Below are 12,679 nucleotides of genomic sequence, written 5' to 3'. Positions count from 1 at the left end.
GCCGATATTTAAATGTGGCGCCCAAATCGGTGATTGGTCGCGGGCGGCGTCGCTGACCAATCAGCACAGCTGTGTTTAAGTTTTGCGCTAAGATCAGTGATTGGTCGGGTCTGAAGACCGCGACCAATCATCGAATCGTCTTGGTGAGGACCGGGGAGAGGCGCTGCCTGTGCGGGTACTTACGCTGCGAGAACCCGGGACATAGCGGGCGCTCGCAGCAGAAGTATCCCGACCCGCCGAGCCGCTCCCCGGTCCTCCCTTCCGCATGGAGGTCAGCGGCGCCGGCGGTCCTTCCGCTGCTACCGGCCGGGAGATGAGCGCCTTGCGGCGCTCATCTCCCGGCTGCTTCTCCGTCCCACAGATGGGTCCGGCGGTCGGGTTCCTTCTGCTGTTGCCGGCCAGGAGATGAGCGCCTCGCGGCGCTCATCTTCCGGCTGCATCGCCGCTGAGCTCCGTCCCGCAGTTGAGCCGCTAACGGCCGCCATCTTTTTTCAGAAATCCAGCGGCGCTGATTGGCCTCTGCCGGACCAATGAGCGACGCGGGATTTCCTGGACAGACAGACACACAGACAGACAGACAGACGGGATAAGACGATTATATATATAGATGCTCCATTCAGTTGGAGATGATGGAGGTACGGTTCCCCTCCGAAAGAGCCAAAGTGGGTTATGTCATCTCGTTACTCTCCCACAGGGCTCTGGAGTGGGCTACTCATCTGTGGGAGCGGAATGATCCGGTTGTGGCTAATGCGGGTCTTTTCCTTAAGGCCCTAAAGAGTGTATTCCTAGGTCCTCAGGTCACGCATGATACGGCTCTTAAGCTTCTTGCGTTGGTCCAGGGTTCGGTCACCGCCAGCCACTATGCCATCCAGTTCAGAATCTTAGCGGCTGAATTGGATTGGTCTGAGCGGTCTTTAATCCCGGTGTTCTGGAAGGGTCTGGCTGGGCATATTAAAAATGCTCTATCTACCAGAGAGATTCCAACCTCCCTGGAGGAGTTAATATCTCTCGCTAACCGAATAGATTTGCGTCATGCAGAACACAAGTTAGAGCTGGAGGTCGCCAGACCTCAGTATCAGATGGCACCATCCTTCTCTAGACCCATTTCCAAACCCGTGACTCCCGACCCGGAGCCTGAGGCTATGGATATATCCCGAACTGAGCCTAGCTCTTCTCGTTCCCGACCTGCACATCTCTTGGAGTCCCCGTTAATAAGGGTTCCAAGCAGTCGGGAAAACGAGTGTGTCTAACCACCGTTGGAGGAGGTGTGTTAGATTCTGGGGCTTCTTCCTCCAAATTATTGTATAAGGTGACATTGTCCGTCGGAACATCCGCGGTTACTGCCAAGGCGTGGGTGGATTCTGGCGCCGATGGCAATTTTTTGTCATCTACGTTTGCCCAGAGGCATTCCATCCCTATAGAGTTACTGCCAAGACCAATGAACATTAGGGTAGTCAACGGTTCACTCCTGGACACGCCAATCACCCACCAGTCGATTCCCCTCACCATGTCATTTCCTCAGGGTCACCGGGAGGTTACCTCCTTTCTTATTATTCCCGGTGGTTTAGATGAGGTGTTATTGGGTCTTCCATGGTTACGTTGTCACACTCCACACATTGACTGGAATACGGGGAGAATTTCTTCCTGGAGTGAGAATTGTGTGTCTCAGTGTATGGTGACAGTCACCCGGAGGGTAGTCTCTGACCCTTCTACCGATGTGGCTCCTGGCACAGACCCTCTGTCTGACCCCAAGACCCAGGTCTTGTCAGAGTATGTCAAAAGAAACCCTCGGGTAGACCTCTTGTCCCGGCCCATGGATACGGCTGGGGGCAATGAGGAGCCCAGGCTCATTGCTCCTCCTGGGAGGATGTTCGTTCCTCCTAGTCTACAAAATGAGGTGCTCTTCTGGGCACATGCCCCTAAGTCCGGAGGTCATTTTGGGGTCAAATGTACCGCTAAGCTCCCTCAACGATCGTATTGGTGGCCCCGGTGGCGAAAGGATGTTAAGGAATATGTTCTAGCATGTGTCTCCTGTGCGAGAGATAAATCAACCCGTCAAAGTCCGGCTGGTCTTCTCCATCCGTTACCCGTGGCGGATTCCAAGAATCGAATGAGTGAGTCGGCTGACACTCTTCGTCGTCCTGCTCCCGTATTCTATCCAGGCGACAGAGTGTGGCTCACGGCAACACTAAAGTACTCTGGGAATCTGCTAAGTTTGCCCCCCAATTTATTGGTCCTTTCAAAATTTTGGCCCAAGTAAACCCAGTAATGTACCGTTTACAATTACCACGACACCTGAGGAGTCACGACACTTTTCATGTGTCGCTCATCAAGCCCGTTCGCCTGACAAAACTCGCTGAACCCCAACCTGCTACACTCATCAGGGGTGATAATCTCGAGGTGCAGGCTATTATGGGGTCTAAAATGGTTCGTGGAAAAAAAGGTTACTTGGTACACTGGAGGGGCCATGGTCCTGAGGATCATTCCTGGGAACCGGTGGACCACATCCATGCTCCCCTGCGGAATATGAGCATCAAGTGGAGGGGGATGTTAGAAGGGGGGATAATGTTAGGCGTCGGGCGGTTGCTGGATTTGAAATGGGTTCAGAGCCATCAGGGGATTCTGTGGTCTTCCATTCTGGTCCAGCCAGGGCTGATGCTGCTCAGCATTTTCATCAGTCCCAACACCTAGCTGGTGCACAAGATGGAAGAGTTATTTCCCAGGGTTTTATCCCTAGCAACATGAAGCGTAGGTTGCGGAGGGAAACAGGGCTGCTATAGCCTAAGTCCAGGATTCTCTGCACTGAGCATGCCCGTGACATGGCGGACCGTGATTGGTGGTTTGGGAGTCAGCTGATCCGGTGACCTGACACCGCCTGATTGGTCGTGGGTGACGTCACCAATGGTGCGACGGTGGGCAGGGCTTAGTGTTTAAAAAGCCCGCAAACAAACATGGCGGTGCGCTCTGATCATTGAGCAGTGATGCTGTTGTGTGGACGCTTGGTCGTTTGAGCTCCACGTGTGCTATAGTTGAAATAGGCAGGTAGTTTGGTCTGGCAGACTGGCTCTTACAAGGGGGTCAACATACACCCCAAGCAGTCTGCAGACGCCGTATTCATGGTACCACCTGTGAGCCATGTGGAGCGGTTCTCCTCAGTCCGGTAGCACGCCGGCTGAGAGCACGTATACCCGGCGTGTATCACACACGCATCCTAGCGCCTACAGCGTAGTCCCTGTGTAGTTAACAAGGCTACAGCTACTTCCCCGGTCGCACATCTCCCGTGCAGTTAACGGAGATTGAGCGAACCGCTATACCCATTCCCGTGTGCAGTAACATGGAAGGGTTTATCATTTAAGTTGGTTGTCTTCCTTCTCACCCGGAAGGTGTTCAGCAGCAGTCCACCAGGCTGCATTGCGGACCCCGAGGTCGGTTGCGTTCCATTATAATAAAGTTGTTTGCAACCGTCCCCCTAACAGCTCTCCTCCATCATGTCTCTCCCCCATCATCCTCATCATGGCTCTCCCACATCACCCTCATCATTGCTCTCCCCCATCACCCTCATCATTGCTCTCCTCCCCATCATCCTCATCATTGCTGTCCCCCATCACCCTCATCATTGCTCTCCCCCATCATTGCTCTTCCCCATCATCCTCATCATTGCTCTCCCCCAATCACCCTCATCATTGCTCTCCCCCAATCACCCTCATCATTGCTCTCCCCCAATCACCCTCATCATTGCTCTCCCCCATCATCCTCATCATTGCTCTCCCCCCACCATCCTCATCATTGTTCTCCCCTCATCATTGCTCTCACCCCATTATCCTCATCATTGCTCTCCCCCACAACACCTCAGTGTCCTCAGTCTCCCCAGTTTGCTGGATAAAAAAAAATAAAAAAACCCACTTACCTCTCAGCCCGCTCTCCTCCAGCATCGTCCTCACCGGCAACTTTCTCTCTGATACAGGAGCGCGCTGTATGATGACGTCATCAAGCTGCACGCGTCTGTGTTAGACAGAAAGCGCAGGGCGGGCAGGAAGCAGAGGACAGATCACTGAAACTCCGCTGCCATTTTCTCATATAGGCAGCGGAGCAGCAGAGATCACTCCCTGCCCGCCATGTATAATGAGGGCAATCTGGCCATGGGCCCCCCGGAGCCTGGGGGTCTGAGAAACTATCCAGATTTCCCTCCATATTAGCCACCGTGCAAGAGCCCCCCTGCACCGCTGGGCCCCGGTGGAGTTGCACCGGCAGTATGTCCGCCCCTGAGTATGTGGTCTGGCACCATCGGCTGGCATACATGTGTAAGTCATCAGGTTTATATTTATCTTGGATAGGTTTGGCTTTGGATGTTTTCAACATGTAGTAGATTTATGTTAGCACTGTGCACTTTAGTATTTATCGATGCTTTATCTATATGAGCCTTTGTAGCTCTTGAGAGTGTGTTTAGCAATCACTCCCTCCAACTGACCAATGTCCCACTATATATGCTTTCTTGATGAGGTGTGTGCCACTCTGTGGTGCCTGTTATGGTTTCACTAACTGATCAATTTGTTGCCATTTGAGATTCTATGTGTGAACTGTTTTTAACTTATTAATATCAATAAAGTGTATTTTTATTCATCATTGTTCTTTATACGTCTTTTTTTCAATTTTTTAATTATCTTCTATATGACGTTGAACTGTCTGCATTGTCCTGATCCACAGATGTATGTGTAGATGCGACCTCGGGATCTTTCCAGTGGTCAACCTCTGTTTGATACAGTAGTAGGACAAGCCACGCCCCTTCCTGCTAATCTACATACAGTAGTAGGTCAAGCCCCACCCCTTCCTGTTTATGTAAATACGTGTATTAGTCTTGTTTCCTCCTGGCTAAACCTGTTCTGTGTCGTCTTCGTGATATTGATGGTGATCGGGGAGGGGAGGTTGGATGAAACGCTCCATGTGATCAATGTTTATAGCTCTTTTACTATTTGTTTAACAGCTCTTTGGCAAATGCTGAAAAGCCCAAATATTTGTGAAAAATAGGAAGGATAACATAGCAATAATTTAAGTTTATGATTTGAGACCATAGTTCCAACCTTAAAATCTGCCAACCAGACCCTGCAGGAGGATTGATGTCTTCAGAGGGGAACACAGCAGCTGGTCCATCTCCTCACATTCCTCTCTTCTTTAATGATGGTCATCCAAAAAACCTGCAAGACACCAATGGAAAAAAACCAAACAACAAAAAAACAATTATTTGCTTCTCCAGAAGGCAGATGTTTTCGTTCCTGTTTCTTCGGGTCAGCAGGACCCTGGTCTCACTAGATTGGGACCCTGAAACCAAGTGTCCATATTCATATTTAACAGAAGCCCACAGGCCAACACAGCCGGGCCCCTACCTGTCTAAGGGCACAGTTCTCAAGGTTCCTGACCTGGCTGGAACATCAGGTCATCCTTCCTAAACATTGGTCTTCACGACCAGGAAAAAGTCCATGAAGGGTACAGTCCCTTTTTCCCCATCAGTCCATAGGATAGGGACACAGTCCTTTTCTTCAACCTGGCACAGCTCATCGGGAAATCCTTCCCCCCTAACCCCAACAACAGTCCATAGGACTTGGGCATAGTCCCGTTTGGGCAGAGTCCTTGTAGTAGAGTCCTTTAAAGGAGGTAAAGTACTTACTTTAACACAGTTCCTACTAACAGGCCTCTTCCGGCCACAAGGGTGTCTCCAACAGTCCCACTTTTCCTTTAAGAGAGTAAACAAAGACAGGCATTACAGCTAAAAGGGAACCAGACTGAATTAATGAACAACAGAGGTGGGACGCATCAAACTTGAATCCTTAAGACCGGACTGGTCGGTATCCCCCAAAACTTGCAGTACTCACAAACAATAAGTGCGGTCTGCGTGGCCTCTCCATGGCTTTGTCTCACCACCTTTCGGGCCTTCATCGCCACCGCGATGCCAGGTGTTTCGGTCCAGATCAAGTCCTCCTGCTCCGTCTCTTTGCATAGGACCGCTGACCCCTTCACATCACCACTGGCCTCGACTTGGTTAACATCCTCTTAAGCCGTATCAGCCATCTTTGCCAGAGCTCCTCTCATGAGCTCCTTTCTCCACATGTGCTTCTGAGAAAATGGTGCCGGTCTCTCACTTACTACATGCTTTGTGTGGGTTTGTCTCCGCCTTTAACTGGGCCGGAGTTCTGACCCAACTGCTGCATCATGCTTCACTGACGGTGACTCCGCCTTCGGCCACGCATCCTGCATCTTCCACCCAATGGACCGCGCCTTGCACTGTGCCACGCCCTTCTTAGGTACGCACCTCCCACACAGAGATGGATCCTACCTGCAGGGCACGGGGGCGGAGCCAATCCTACTACCGTATGTAGAGTAACAGGAATGAGCGGGGCTTATCCTACTACTGTATGTAGAGTAACAGGAAGGGGCGGGGCTTATCCTACCACTGTATGTAGAGTAACAGGAAGGGGCGGGGCTTATCCTACCACTGTATGTAGAGTAACAGGAAGGGGCGGGGATTATCCTACTACTGTATGTAGAGTAACAGGAATGAAAGCGGCTTATCCTACTACTGTATGTAGAGTAACAGGAATGAGCGGGGCTTATCCTACTACTGTATGTAAAGTAACAGGAAGGGGCGGGGCTTATCCTACTACTGTATGTAGAGTAACAGGAAGGGGCGGGGCTTATCCTACCACTGTATGCAGATTAGCAGGAAGGGGACGGAAGGATGAATTTTTGAATATTGGCCAAATTGTATTGTCTAAAGACATTCCCACTTACTATATTTGCAAGAATTTTTTCTGAGTAGCCTCCACAACCTCAGCAAAGACATCGCCATGTTCTTGAGGTGGTTCTGTACAGTAAGGAAGGAGCCCAAACACCCACAGCCGCCCCTTCCTGCTAATCTACATACAGTAGTAGGACTATCCCCGCCCCTTCATGCTAGTCTACATACAGTAGAAGGATCGGCCCCTCTCCTTCCAGCTAATCTACATACAGGAATAGGATAAGCCCCGCCCCTTCCTGTTTATGTAAATCCATGTATCAGTCTTGCTCCTCTTGGATAAACCTGTTCTGTGTCGTCTCCATGATATTGATGGTGATCGGGGAGGGGAGGTCGGATGAAACGCTCCAGGTGATTGGTTGGTGGTTTTAGCTTTTTTTTTTTTTAAAAGTTTGTGCGCAGATTTTTTTTTAAATATTTGTCATTAAAGGAAAGAAAAGTTATTTTGTAGTTTTTGTTGATGTTCTGAATCCTTGGCTGATTATCTGATATTGAATCTTATCTGTGATATATCAAAGCAGATTTTTGATGAAAAGAAGCAAATTGCAGAAGATCTTCAGGAAGGTCCGCGGCCTCTGGAGAACGTTGGTGACTGTGACTGCAGCTTGAGAAAGGCTTCAACCTAAATAATAATTGAAGCAAGACCAGCGCAGGAAATTTGCATAGCCCCGCCTCCTTCTGGGATAAGTGCCAGTAACCACTACCCCAAAAACTTTAGAGGTACAGGAAGAAGCAATGGCATCAACTAAGCCCAGCAAGAATGACCCACATAGGGCCACACAGGAGTCCGCAGATAGCAACTGCTCCGTCCTCCCAGGTTCTTCTACCTCTCACCTCACCCTCCTCCTTCCAGCTTCATCGGCATCAGGACACTGTCACTTTATAGCCAGTGGGAGCCGTTCAGAGACTACAAGCAGCTTTCACCGGGGTCCGGCTTACATTGCTTATGGAATGGAGTCAACTCTTTGTGCCAGATCGGTCACAAAGGACAAATCACCAATGAAAGCAGCGAGACCCTAATCCTTCATCACCATTGTAGGAAGCTGCACTATCGAGAGAGAGAAAAGAAGAGTGACCGTCTCCATGTGAATCCTCACACTCCCGGCAAATACATCGCCATGTTCTGAAGAGGTTCTGTACAGCTGTGCCAGAGCCATCCACATCCTGAACATCTATTGACTCTGGACTGGCAAGTAGTCGATCACAATCCCAGGACCAAGTTTCAGAAGATGCAGCACCGGCCCCAGTCAATCTCTTTGGAGAATTAATATGGACCTGACTGTAGGAGATGCGGTAAGAAATGGCACGAGAAGAAGGACTGTAAGGAGGAGGCCTGTAAGGTTTGTCTGGTTACAGGTCATGGAGCCCATAGACCACCTGCATGTCTACAAGGTCTGCCCAAAGAAAGAAAACCCGGACAGCAGCTTGCTTTGTCAATGGTTCCAGAGCCGGAGCTGCTTTGTTCATCTTCTTGGAACTTATCACCATTTTGAGGAAAGAATTTGCTGACCCTATTTCCCAGGAAGGAGCCGAACTATGGAAATCTCCTGCTCCGGTTGTAGTCATCGTATTTCTTCAGAGGTGAAGCTCCCTGAAGATCTTCGTTGGTTGGAGTTCTTTGTCAACATCTTCAGTTTCATTCATATCACGGGGGTCTACAAAAAAAAAATTTTTCCAGTGCCAAAGTTTTTAGAATAGATTTAGGGTATTTTGCTCAATTTAAATATCCTATTACTTTTGCTGAATTGGTTCTAGTTTTTGAGATAATGGACATCAATGAAAATAATGCATTCCCCCAATGTGACTTGTGTGTAATAGCTTTTGGTCTTTTGATTCTTTAAAGCGTCTTAGGTAATAAAATATCCCATAAAATTATTTTGTTTTTCACTTTGTAGGCTTACAATGCTATAAAAGCGAGACTTTTCGTAGCCAAATTACTGAGCACCCATACAAGTTATCAAAAAAAAACACACCCACTGTTAACCAGATTATAAACGCTCTACAGACACCAATCACATGGAGCGTCTCATCCGACCTCCCCTCTCCGATCACCATCAATATCATGGAGACGACACAGAACAGGTTTATCATCACAGAGTAGATGTTTCCCCCCAGATAGCAGATCAGACGTATAATAATCAGCAGATCTCTCCATATATAATGATCCAGAAGAGAGGACAAGTCAGGAGGATGCGGCCGGGAGACATGTATTTATATAAACCGGAAGGGGCGGGGATAGTCCTGCTACTGTATGTAGACTAGCAGGAAGGGGCGGGGATAGTCCTACTACTGTATGTAGACTAGCAGGAAGGGGCGGGGATAATCCTACTACTGTATGTAGACTAGCAGGAAGGGGCATGGATGGTCCTACTGCTGTGTGTAGACTAGCAGGAAGGGGCGGTGATAGTCCTACTACTGTATGTAGACTAGCAGGAAGGGGCAGGGATGGTCCTACTGCTGTGTGTAGACTAGCAGGAAGGGGCGGTGATAGTCCTACTACTGTGTGTAGACTAGCAGGAAGGGGCGGTGATAGTCCTACTACTGTGTGTAGACTAGCAGGAAGGGGCGGTGATAGTCCTACTACTGTATGTAGATTAGGAGGAAGGGGCGGGGATAGTCCTTCTACTGTATGTAGACTAGCAGGAAGGGGCGGGGATAGTCCTACTACTGCATGTAGACTAGCAGGAAGGGGCGGGGATAGTCCTACTACTGTATGTAGACTAGCAGGAAGGGGCGGGGATAGTCCTACTACTGCATGTAGACTAGCAGGAAGGGGCGGGGATAGTCCTACTACTGTATGTAGACTAGCAGGAAGGGGCGGGGATAGTCCTGCTGTATGTAGACTAGCAGGAAGGGGCGGGGATAGTCCTGCTACTGTATGTAGACTAGCAGGAAGGGGCGGGGATAGTCCTACTACTGTATGTAGACTAGCAGGAAGGGGCGGGGATAGTCCTGCTACTGTATGTAGACTAGCAGGAAGGGGCAGGGATATTCCTACTACTGTATGTAGACTAGCAGGAAGGGGCGGGGATAGTCCTGCTACTGTATGTAGACTAGCAGGAAGGGGCAGGGATAGTCCTGCTACTGTATGTAGACTAGCAGGAAGGGGCGGGGATAGTCCTGCTACTGTATGTAGACTAGCAGGAAGGGGCGGGGATAGTCCTACTACTGTATGTAGACTAGCAGGAAGGGGCGGGGATAGTCCTGCTACTGTATGTAGACTAGCAGGAAGGGGCAGGGATATTCCTACTACTGTATGTAGACTAGCAGGAAGGGGCGGGTATAGTCCTACTGCTGTGTGTAGACTAGCAGGAAGGGGCGGGGATAATCCTACTACTGTATGTAGACCAGCAGGAAGGGGCAGGGATGGTCCTACTGCTGTGTGTAGACTAGCAGGAAGGGGCGGTGATAGTCCTACTACTGTGTGTAGACTAGCAGGAAGGGGCGGTGATAGTCCTACTACTGTGTGTAGACTAGCAGGAAGGGGCGGTGATAGTCCTACTACTGTGTGTAGACTAGCAGGAAGGGGCGGTGATAGTCCTACTACTGTATGTAGATTAGGAGGAAGGGGCGGGGATAGTCCTTCTACTGTATGTAGACTAGCAGGAAGGGGCGGGGATAGTCCTACTACTGCATGTAGACTAGCAGGAAGGGGCGGGGATAGTCCTACTACTGTATGTAGACTAGCAGGAAGGGGCGGGGATAGTCCTACTACTGCATGTAGACTAGCAGGAAGGGGCGGGGATAGTCCTACTACTGTATGTAGACTAGCAGGAAGGGGCGGGGATAGTCCTACTGCTGTATGTAGACTAGCAGGAAGGGGCAGGGATAGTCCTACTACTGTATGTAGACTAGCAGGAAGGGGCGGGGATAGTCCTACTACTGTATGTAGACTAGCAGGAAGGGGCGGGGATAGTCATACTACTGTATGTAGACTAACAGGAAGGGAAGGGGATAGTCCTACTACTGTATGCAGATTATCAAGAAGGGGCGAGGATAGTCCTACTACTGTATGTAGACTAACAGGAAGGGGCGGGGATCGTCCTACTACTGTAAGTAGATTAGCAGGAAGAGGAGGGGATAGTCCTACTACTGTATGTAGATTAGCAGGAAGAGGAGGGGATAGTCCTACTACTGTATGTAGATTAGCAGGAAGAGGAGGGGATAATCCTACTACTGTATGTAGACTAACAGGAAGGGGCGGGGATAGTCCTACTACTGTATGTAGATTAGCAGGAAGAGGAGGAGATAGTCCTACTACTGTATGTAGATTAGCAGGAAGAGGAGGGGATAGTCCTACTACTGTATGTAGACTAACAGGAAGGGGCAGGGATAGTCCTACTACTGTATGTAGATTAGCAGGAAGAGGCGGGGATAGTCCTACTACTGTATGTAGATTAGCAGGAAGAGGAGGGGATAGTCCTACTACTGTATGTAGATTAGCAGGAAGAGGAGGGGATAGTCCTACTACTGTATGTAGACTAACAGGAAGGGGCGGGGATAGTCCTACTACTGTATGTAGATTAGCAGGAAGAGGAGGAGATAGTCCTACTACTGTATGTAGATTAGCAGGAAGAGGAGGGGATAGTCCTACTACTGTATGTAGACTAACAGGAAGGGGCGGGGATAGTCCTACTACTGTATGTAGATTAGCAGGAAGAGGAGGGGATAGTCCTACTACTGTATGTAGATTAGCAGGAAGAGGAGGGGATAGTCCTACTACTGTATGTAGACTAACAGGAAGGGGCGGGGATAGTCCTACTACTGTATGTAGATTAGCAGGAAGGGGCGGGGATAGTCCTACTACTGTATGTAGACTAGCAGGAAGGGGCGGGGATAGTCCTACTACTGTATGTAGACTAGCAGGAAGGGGCGGGGATAGTCCTACTACTGTATGTAGACTAGCAGGAAGGGGCGGGGATAGTCCTACTACTGTATGTAGACTAGCAGGAAGGGGCGGGGATAGTCCTACTACTGTATGTAGACTAGCAGGAAGGGGCAGGGATAGTCCTACTACTGTATGTAGACTTGCAGGAAGGGACGGGGACAGTCCTACTACTGTATGTAGATTAGCAGGAAGGGGCGGGGATAGTCCTACTACTGTATGTAGACTAGCAGGAAGGGGCGGGAATAGTCCTACTACTGTATTTAGAGTAGCAGGAAGGGGTGGGGCTAGTCCTACTACTGTATGTAGACTATCAGGAAGGGGCGGGAATAGTCCTACTACTGTATTTAGATTAGCAGGAAGAGGAGGGGATAGTCCTACTACTGTATGTAGACTAGCAGGAAGGGGTGGGGCTAATCCTACTACTGTATGTAGACTAGCAGGAAGGGGCGGGGATAGTCCTACTACTGTATGTAGACTAGCAGGAAGGGGCGGGGATAGTCCTACTACTGTATGTAGCATAGCAGGAAGGGGCGGGGATAGTCCTACTACTGTATGTAGATTAGCAGGAAGGGGCGGGGATAGTCCTACTACTGTGTGTAGATTAGGAGAAAGGGGCGGGGATAGTCCTACTACTGTATGTAGAGTAGCAGGAAGGGGTGGGGCTAATCCTACTACTGTATGTAGACTAGCAGGAATGGGTGGGGCTAATCCTACTACTGTATGTAGACTAACAGGAAGGGGTGGGGCTAATCCTACTACTGTATGTAGACTAGCAGGAAGGGGTGGGGCTAATCCTACTACTGTATGTAGACTAGCAGGAAGGGGCGGGGCTAATCCTACTACTATATGTATATTAGCAGGAAGGGGCGGGGATAGTCCTACTACTATATGTATATTAGTAGAAAGGGGCCGGGATCTCTCATTGTATACTAGTAATAGGTTGTGGGTTTATTATTTTTACGTTCCATGGATTAGCAGCGAGATGACTGGACTGCCTTTCTACT

The 12,679-nt window shown here is 49.5% G+C and overlaps 1 pseudogene; it reads left to right on the top strand.

Moving 5' to 3' along the window:
• The first annotated feature begins 4,946 nt into the window (after positions 1–4,946).
• Positions 4,947–5,008, top strand: LOC141260643 (U7 small nuclear RNA; annotated as a pseudogene).
• The last annotated feature ends 7,671 nt before the right edge of the window (positions 5,009–12,679 follow it).

The sequence above is a fragment of the Phyllobates terribilis genome, unplaced genomic scaffold, assembly GCF_046119375.1.
Source record: "Phyllobates terribilis strain yellow unplaced genomic scaffold, ASM4611937v1 Scaffold_3__8_contigs__length_932513732, whole genome shotgun sequence".
Classification (NCBI taxonomy): domain Eukaryota; kingdom Metazoa; phylum Chordata; class Amphibia; order Anura; family Dendrobatidae; genus Phyllobates; species Phyllobates terribilis.
Note: the sequence above shows the minus strand (reverse complement) of the source record. Positions and strands in the feature narration are given on the sequence as shown.